Raw genomic sequence first — 9,037 nt, 5'->3', positions numbered from 1 at the left:
TTAGATCACACATTTGAGGACACCTGAGTACTATGTCTCATAATTTGTCTCAAAAAAGAAATCATAGAATTAAACATTACCTAAAATTCCATTAAAATACAGTGCAAAGCAGGGAATATTCACAGTCCCTAGGGATTCACATTTATCTGTCTATCTATCTATCTATCTACCTATCTATTTATTTGTTTATTTGTTTGTTTGTGTATTTTGTTGGTCATGAGGATTGAACTCAGCCTGGGTGCTATGCCAACATAAGGATTTTACCCTCCTCCCATCTAGGAATTCAAGCACTGAATTGATAATAACATTTGTTTATTCTCGAGATTAGAAGAAATGTTTTTATTTCCTTGATTAGCATGATATTGGCTTTGGGTTTGCCATGCATACCTTTTATTATGTGTAAGTATATTTCTTCTAATCCTACGTTCCTCCAAAATGTTATTGTGAAGGGATGTTTGAAATTTTTTTGCTAGTCCTGGGCCTGAGCACTGTCCTTGGACTTTCTCTACCACTTGAGCCAAAGCACCACTTCTGGCTGGTTTCTATATATGTGGCATCAAAGAATTGAACTCGGATCTCCGTGCATGCTAGGCAAGCACTCAACAACTAGGCCAAACTCCTAGACCCAGGGATGTTGAATTACTTGAGATGATTTTGTGCCCTTTTTTGTTTAATCTGCTCATATGTTATAATTAATTTATTGATTTTTATAATCTGGATTATCCCCTGCATCCTGGAATGAAATCCACTTGATCATTACATATGTTCTTTTAGATGTGGTATTGTTTTGTTTTGCAAGCGTTCTTTTTGCTTCTTAAAACACAGCCGTGTCAAAGGAAAGGCTGCTGGGTCCGGTGGGTTGCAGCAGGGGCATGCTGGGCTCCAGGGACACCTCCGCAGAGGCCTTCAGGCTCTGGTGTCGCTTGCTCACATATAGCCAGTGCCCATCATGAATAACCTGCCTCGGCTCTTCACACAGATGGGGCACCTCAGGGGCTGCACGGGGCCACTTCGGAGAACAGCAGGTGGGGAACACACCCATTCCTCTTTTGGGAGGCTGCTCTTATCTTCATGAGACCAGGGTGGGATGCTACGGGGTCTGGAGAGGTGACCCACTTCCCGACAAGAGCCTGGAGTGTCCTGTCGCTGGGATTCCTCACAGGTGTGTTCAGGAGTGGTGGGGAGACAACAGTTCTATGTGGTCGTCGCTATCGACAGACTCAAAGGAGCGAACCCTGTGGGGTGGGGGTCTACCTCGGGAAGGATGCCAGCCCTGCCGGGCCCTAGCTGCTGGGGCTGTGCTTTCTTCATCTCCTGGGAGGTGAGACGGGGATGAACTCCACGGAAGATGGTGCCACCCAACTGGAATCAGAGGTTTTCTGGAAAACATTGTGGCAGCCAAAGGAATCGTTGTCAGGGATGGCAGACCTTGAGGCCTTCAGGTCCTTCAGCAGGGCTTTGATGTTCTGAATCTGCGAGAGGAGGGACAGCGAGGGTGCTTTGTGTGAGGGCAGGTTCCTGTCCAACTTACTGGGAAATCTGATGAAGAAAATGCCCTCTTTTCTTGTTCTTTGGGCTTCTTATCCTGCACAGCAGCATGGCTTTCCAAGTCTTTTCCGGGTGTCCACTGCCTCTTGGTAGGGCTCCTGTGTCTGGTAGAGCTGGGTCTTGTAAATGGAGCACACGGTGTCCTGGATTTCAGAGTTTCCTGACAAGTAGAGATCGCGTTCCTTGTTTAGGAGGGAGTCGATGGCAAGGACGTGGCAGGCATGGTTGGACAGCATTGTGTTCATGACATCGCTGTTTTTGTAGCCCGGCTTCTCAGACATGTGCAGCACCATGCTGGGGACTCAGGCCTTCCAGAGAAATCCTGCAGAGATAAGGTGACATTATAGGGCACTTTGCCTCTGTAATTCTCATTCAGCTGCAATTTGCCAGTGCCTGGTGGATATTGGTCCTCTTCACGGGGTCAGGAGAGAGGGAAGGAAATTGATGGCCCCTGTGAAGAGGTCGATGGGGAGGGGCTTCATTTCTTTGCCCACCATCTTCTGGTATAAAGCCTTCGGGCTGAAAGGCTCCACAGTGAAAGGGAGGATCCTAGCCAACATGAAGTCCAGGTTCACGCCAATGGAGTAGACATCGAATTGGGGGTCATATTTCTTCCTGGCCAGCAGTTCGGGTGCAGCACAGGCAGGACCCCCACACTGGGTGCTGAAGGGGTCCGAATAATGCAGAATCGCTGCACCGTTGGTCAATCCGACGTCAATGAGCTTGATATTGTCTTCATCCAGTACCAAATTCTGTATTTTCAGGTCTCCGTGCACCACCCCAGCCACGCGCGGACATTCCACTACGGAGACGAGCTGCCAGATGCATCTTGGGGCTTGCGACTCCTCTAGCCTCTTGTCACAAGTCACTTGTTTGGTGTTAAGTTGCCACCGGACATAGCTCCAACACGAGATAATACCCAGCAGCTGTGTGATGTTGGCGTGGCGGATCATCTGTTAGATCTGCTCCTCTCCCCTCAGATTTTGGATGACATAAGTGTCCTTCTTGGCTCCCTTCTTATTCATGACTTTTATTGTTACCATCTCTTCGGTCAGTCCATGCAGCCCCTTGCTCTCGCCCAGCTTTCTGCTGCCATGAGATAGTTACCCACTTGCTTGTGGTGCTGGAAGCTGCAGAGCAGCTCACAGAGCACACCACTACCCAGACTGGCAAGAAACTTCCCTTGCAAGCCCTTGGAAGGCCACTTCCTGCCGGGCCCGCGTCCTCCGAGCTCAGGCCGCCCCGGACGCTGCCGACTCGCCCAGGAGCCGGTCCCCAACTTCGCTGTCATGGCACTCGCAGCTCTTAAGCTCCTCGGGGTCCAGTGCCCCAACTGCGGATATTGCTTTTGTGGGTTGCTTTTATGACCTGCTACTTTGCCAAACTTCCAAACCAACTCACGTAGCTAGGATGAGGAAATCTATAGGGTTCTTTAAATACAGGATCATGTTGTCTACAAAAAGGAATAGAGTTTCTTCTCTTCATATTGGGATACCCTTTATATGTTTCTCTTGTCTTACTGCTAGGAATTCCAGCACTATGGTTGAAGATGAGTGGGGAGCGAGTAGAAACCATGGGAGACAATAAGAGATCCTTCCTTAGAACTAAAAGGTCCTGAGTTCAACCCCAGTACCACCATTGGGGCAGGAGGTTGGGGTAATACAAACAGTTTTTGTTGCTGTGTTTGTTTGTTTGTTTGCCAGTCCTGAGTCTTGAGCTCAGGGCCTGAGCACTGTCCTTGAACTTCCTCAAGGCTAGAGCTCTTCCACTTGAGCCACAGCAGCACTTCTAATTTTCTGTGTTTGCGTAGGGGAGAAATGGACCCCGGTCTTTGTGCATGCTAGACAAGCACTCTATCACTAAGCCAAACAGCAGGCCCTGTAGGCTTGTTTTTAAGGACATTTTTTGCCTCTGTGTTCATGGAAGAAATTAAGGTATAAAAATTCTGTTTTTCATTGTGCCCTGGACTGCTTTTGGAATTGGGATAGTACAGGCTTCAGTAGATGTGGTTTGGTTTGTAATGTTCCTTTCCTTTCTATTTTGTGTTCAGTTTGAGGAGTATTGGTGAGGACACACTTTTTGAATCCTTGGTCTTCCTTCGTTTGGAGTCTGGATAAGCTTTTCTTGGAGAAAGTCTGTTTGTCCTGTCAGGATCCATTCAGTGATACAGTCCTTGCCTCCTTGAATTCCTGACAGGGATGCCAGGTTTGTAGAGTAGACACTGTATCTGGCATGGGAACCAACGCTTGGAAATATAGTGGCTCCATATAGAACTGAGATCCTGGAACTATTCTGATTGTGCAACCCAGGTTCACTAGCACTGGCACACCTACTATTCTGACAACATTCAAAAATTACTGTCCAGCTTTCCTCCTAACCAGGTTTTGTAGGCTTCTTGGGTGTGTTTGACAAGAGACAATCTCCTGAATTTACAAAGCTTAGTAGAGACTCTTCGGGACTACCTAGCTGTCACAGGCAGTTACTCCAGAGCAGTTGTTACTTAGGCAGTGATTTTTGCAGGTATTTGATTTTGTCCCATTTACTGTTCCTCAAACAAGAAGCTTATCTTCCCTTTTCTCTTGAATATAATTGGGCTTGAGTGATAGTTCATTTTGAGTGAGGGCTGTGCAGATTATAGGTGAGTTAAAAGGGAACTACAAGGTCTGAGAGTTTGGCCTAGTGGTAGAGTGCTTGCCTAGCATGCATAAAGACCCACGTTTGATTCTTTGGTACCACACACATAGAAAAAAATGCCAGAAGTGGTATTGAGGCTCAAGTGGTAGAGCTCTAGCCTTGCAAAAGTCCAAGGACTGTGCTTAGGCCCTGAGTTGAAGCCCATGGCTGGCAAAAACTAAATCCAACACCCTGTGTACATTCAAGCCTCAGCTGCATTTGACATAAAGAGAAACCACATAGTCTCTGGGTACATTCTGAAAAAAATCAGAATACTCAATCATAGGAGTTTTGTGAGGATTAAGTTGCACATATTGAACATATTGCCTAACATTAAGATGGTTAATTGATATATCGGTGACAACATTGTCATGCATCTCTCCAAAAAATGTGATTGATAGGACTCCTGAGGCTAGGCTTGCAGGAACAAGGCACCCAAATGCTCTCCCATTTCTATCTACCCTTGATGAAAGCAATGTAACTCTCCTCTCTGAGGTTCCCTAGGGCCATGTGGCTTTGGCTAGGTGAGAAATGGGCAGAGACTCATCCACATGCATTGGCAGATTTGCCCAGTTTTCCTTGGTTGCTTTCTCCCTAAATCTCTGCATCTGGACTATGTGTTGTCTACTCCAAGCCATTTTGTCCAGTTACATGAACTGACAAGGACTCTGGACTACACTGTGATGGCCAGCCTCCTACACCCTTGGCAGGTCCTCAAATTGACTCCCAAGTCTGGAATCAAGATCCATGTTTCTGATCAGGAGCTGCAGAGCACCACTGTCCAGAAGGCACTCTTGGTTGGCAAGAGACTTCATTCATTACTGTCAACCTGTTGGCAAAGCCAGGTAGAAGCCCTTGTAATTTTATCTCTCCAGTCCCAAATATTTCTATTCTTTGTGTATTTTTATATCTCCAATCTCCAAATTATTCACTGTCCAAATTATTCAATCTCCACATTATTCACTGGTTCATTAAGCAACTATGCTAAGAATGAGTACAGGCCTGAGAAATTGGTTTCTGATCTGCATGCAGACCTGCAGATTCAGTGACAGTAGTTAATAGTAAAGAAGACTGTTCAGAGAACTTTGAACTCTTTGAACTTGCAGCTGGCATAGTAATCACAAATGTTCCCTCTCAAGCAGGGAGCTACCAGTACTGGGGAAGAAAGAGAACAGAATTTAAGGATTATATCTTTTTTGACTTGTATTTGTCAAAAGATGACAAGTCCACACATGAAAGGCAATTCCACTTGCAGATACACTCAGTCTCTTGTAAGAGTTAGCCGCCTGTTTGGATATGATGAAAGCTGAGCAGAGACAAATGTGGCTACAGGAGTCAGGACCAATAGTGCCATCTTCCCAAGTACAGAATTGTTTAAATTTTGAGACAGAATCAATGAGTGGAAAGACAGAGATACTTTCTTTTCTCTTTTTTCTATTTGCTCAAATTCTTCTCTTGGTACTAAGATTTGATTCAGGGCTTCCTGTTCTGGGCTTGCACTGTACAAGCTGTAAAGCTGCACCTCCAATTTTTCTTTTGGAGGTGAACAGACTGCAGGATTTGTCAATCCAGGATGGCTCAAGGCCCTAATGTTCTGACCTCAGTCTTTGGATTCTTGAGAGTTATTGGAGTACACCACACCATACGCACCTGGCACTTTACTATTTGTTTTTCTGCCAGTCCTGGGCTTGAGCTCAAGGCCTGAACACTGTCCCTGGACTTTCTCAAGGCTAGAACCCTACCCCTTGAGCCTCAGCACCATTTCCAGCATTTTTCTATATATGTGATACTGAGGAATTGAATCCAGGTCTAGGCAAGCACTCTACCACTAGGCCAAACTCCTGGCCCCCACCTTACCATTTCTTTTAAAGATGAATTTATTGGGGAAGTAGATGATGTACTGACTGGCCAGGGACATAGCGCAGATTTAGGAGCTGACACTGTGCCCCTGAGCAGTTCTCACACAGGATTTTTATGTAGAAACCCATTTTTTGGCCACACACAGGTAACCAATGGGATTGTTACATACACAGAAGGGACGATATAGCCAGCTTCAGCCACACACAGGTATCCAGTAGGTTTACAGCCTAGGGTTGGAATTTAGACAGACATGCCTGTGGGCTACATCTCTATGAGCAGGAAGTGTGCTTCTACTGTCCTTTAGCATACTCAGCCAGATCTGACCGGCTCTACCCAAACCATATGCCATTAATTCTAGCTACCCAGAAGACTGAAATCTAAGGATTAGTTTGGAGCAGCCTGGGCACACAAATCAGGGTACATTTTCCCACAATTATAATTACTGTATGTCTAGGATAGTCTTACCAGAGATTCACAGTAGTCAGTAGCTGTGTACTTTTGACATATAAGGTTATTCGAAGTGAAATGAACTCCATGGTATGGAAACAAGAGATTTTTCTTTGTGGTTGCTGTTTCTAAGATATTATGCGAAGTTATTTATTTTCTCTTTTATTCTCCCCCACTCCCAGGTGTTTTAACCCCTATGGTTCCTGTATTTGATTTTGCTGCCCAGTGTATTGTATATATGTTTATCTGAATTAGGGAAGGGAAGGGAACAATAAAATGGTGAGACAAAGGACAAGGAGTGAACCAATGCAACAGCAATACCCACAAGAAAATAGTTGGAAATGAAGTTTACAACAAATGGTGGTGTGAGAGAAAGTGGGATAAAAACGTGGGAGAAGGTAACAATGTCTGACAAGAAATGTACTACCTTACATCTATAACTGTACCTTCTCTGTACATCTCCTGGGTAATACAATTCCATTTAAAAAAAGATGAGCAAATGCCAATAGGCAAATAAGAACATTAGACTGACAGTAGAGGGCAGAATATGTCACTGTCAGTCAAACATCAAAATGAGATAGATGGGTACAGATGGATGCAATGTACGTTCTTAAGCCCTCCTATACACCTGAGAAAAATGTAACTATCACAGAGATTGCTAATCATATGGACCAGAGCCCACACTCATTCTTAAGATTAATCCTCAGTCAGTTAACAACGTTGTTGTTTTTTTTTTCCCCCACAAAATGGCTTTTCAACCTCAGGGGCTTTTATCTACTATTATGTTTCTCGTCACAGCCTCTAGCTTATAGAATGAAGATTTCCTATAGTACTTGGGCTGGATGTATGACTCCATGCAAGGCTAACTTTATGAATGTGGAAAAATAAAAGTTTAGAGGAATAATACACAAATGATGATTATTTCATACTACAATAACCTAATGCTCACTTCTTAAGTAAGTATGAAAGGAACAATACAACTTGGGACGGCAGGGGTCCAGAGTAAAGAAAGAAAAACAAAAACGCTGGGAGAAATGTAGGAAGTGATGGCTCTGGTCAAAAAGAAAAGGACTCAATACCTGTCTCCTAATTATATCACCTTTGCAATACAATAAAATAAAATAAGGATTGTCTTTGCATGGAAACGTCAAGGTCCTACTGCTACTTTACCTAGTAATCTTCCTTTCTTATTCCCTTTTGTTTAGAGTGCTTGTTCCACATCTGTGGCCATAACTCCTTGAGACAGCTGGGTCTAGTATCATTCATGGTGCTGGACTGGTGTGGACCTCGCTATGCCCCTTGCTTTATCTTCTATCTCCTATCTCCTATCTCATATAAGTAGATAGATTCCTTCTTCTCATTCACCCTGTTCTCTTCCCTTCAATCTCTGTTCTGTGCTAATGAGGACTGAAATCACAATTTTGTGGTTCCATGCATAGCAATCACGATTGTTTGGTGCCCTCGGTGCCCCAATCCTTGAGCCACACCTCCAGCCCTTTCACTTCTTAATCTGCCTTCTCCATCCACTCCATCATATTCAGTGGGAGAAAGACTAACACACATCAGCAATTTTTGACTTGAGAAAAACTCTTCATCATACATTCTGTTCCTCAAACCACATAGCATACTTTAAAGTTCTTGTGGGAATCTCTTCATCTTAACCTTGATACCCATACAAATGACTCCTCTCTTCTTGCATCACATTACCTTGCATTTTTGTATTCCTCCCTTCCTGTGGGGAATACAAGAACAGGATCGTTGTGCATCATCAGCTTTTCTTTCCATGACACCTGACTGGACTGACTGGAAAGCAACCTGTGCTTTACTATACCTGTCATGTCACACTTCAATTCTCTTCTCCCTGAAGATGATCTGCTACATGAACAAACCAGAGCTTCTCAGTGCTGTAGCTTGCTTCTCTTCTTACCCTTATCAACTTCTTACTGGAGTTGATATTGAGCAGGCTTTGTTGACTACTAAATATATGAAGTTACAAATGGTAAGAAATAGTGAGGAAACTAGGAGTTTGCACTCAGATCCTAGCAAGAGTTCCTCCTGCAACAGGGGAGCTCTTGGTCTGTCCTGCATATGGAGACTTGCGTACAAGGCTAAAATTAAGCTTCTGGTTTTACTAATCTATCACTTACAAATGATTTCCTTAGACTCATATAAAGTAAGATAAATGAGACCAGGATTCAAAAGAAAATGGGATTCAAAAATTGCAGGCTCAGTTTGCTTGGGAAACTTGCTTTCTAGAACCTTACACTTCCCATTTTTTAAAATATTTTTTATTGTTATTAATAAAAGTGTTACATGATATTTGCCAGATAGAAGGTGCATTAATTCACATATTTTGATACCCTTTCACATGTCTTGGTCCCCATTACCCTCTCTTCCACCCCCCCTGTCTTGGTTTTCCCCCTTTCCCTATCCAATTTCAAATAACCAAATACAAATAAATTCAATATATCAGATATCAAAGTGATATACTGTAACAATATGAGATAAC

General features: G+C 43.9%; 1 pseudogene; it reads right to left on the bottom strand.

The window, feature by feature from the left end:
- Window positions 1–814: 814 nt before the first annotated feature.
- LOC150040254 (hormonally up-regulated neu tumor-associated kinase pseudogene) lies at window positions 815–8,130 on the bottom strand (annotated as a pseudogene).
- Between the last annotated feature and the right edge of the window lie 907 nt (window positions 8,131–9,037).

Source organism: Megascapheus bottae, chromosome Y (genome assembly GCF_031878675.1).
Source record: "Megascapheus bottae isolate mThoBot1 chromosome Y, mThoBot2.hap1, whole genome shotgun sequence".
Lineage (NCBI taxonomy): Eukaryota > Metazoa > Chordata > Mammalia > Rodentia > Geomyidae > Megascapheus > Megascapheus bottae.
This window is presented reverse-complemented; position numbering and strand designations above follow the sequence as displayed.